This window comes from Octopus bimaculoides, chromosome 1 (assembly GCF_001194135.2).
Source record: "Octopus bimaculoides isolate UCB-OBI-ISO-001 chromosome 1, ASM119413v2, whole genome shotgun sequence".
Classification (NCBI taxonomy): Eukaryota; Metazoa; Mollusca; class Cephalopoda; order Octopoda; family Octopodidae; genus Octopus; species Octopus bimaculoides.
Window position 1 is genome coordinate 81,738,394 of NC_068981.1, and position 569 is coordinate 81,738,962.

Genomic DNA, 569 nt, shown 5'->3' on the forward strand with positions numbered 1-569 from the left:
GACACGCGAGATGTGGAAATATTGTTCACAAGATAACAAATGGCACTCTTCTTTTAATTTTGACTCTATATCTTCAGGAGGAGTTACCTCAATCCTTTCTATATTAATCAAAATGAAGTAGATTGACAAATTTATTTTTTGAACCAGTCGAAGACACGCGAGATGTGGAAATATTGTTCACAAGATAACAAATGACACTCTTCGTTTAATTTTGGCTCTATATCTTCAGGAGGAGTTACCTCAATCCTTTCTATAATAATAATAATAATAATAATAATAATAATAATAATAATAATAATAATAATAATAATGATAATAATAATAATAATAATATTCAGACAAATACATAACAAAAACACCAGGACAAGCAATTTTATATATCATAGAGAAAATAGCACTACAAAAAGTAGCACTACTAGGCACTAAACACATCCTACGTAAAACGCTTTCAATACAGCAAACCACAGCACATACCCAAGGCACACAGAACTGCACTCGATAGCGCAATGAAAGCACGTTATAAAAATAAGACGACTGAATAATAATAATAATAATAATAATAATAATAA

The 569-nt window shown here is 29.0% G+C and overlaps 1 long non-coding RNA gene across 1 annotated transcript in view; it reads right to left on the minus strand.

The window, feature by feature from the left end:
* Nucleotides 1-530, minus strand: part of LOC106882492 (uncharacterized) — a 7,267-nt gene extending 6,737 nt beyond the window's left edge. The window contains exon 1 of the long non-coding RNA XR_008264137.1: nucleotides 88-530. This is a non-coding gene — a long non-coding RNA (uncharacterized LOC106882492). The remainder of the gene's footprint in view (nucleotides 1-87) is intronic.
* Between the last annotated feature and the right edge of the window lie 39 nt (nucleotides 531-569).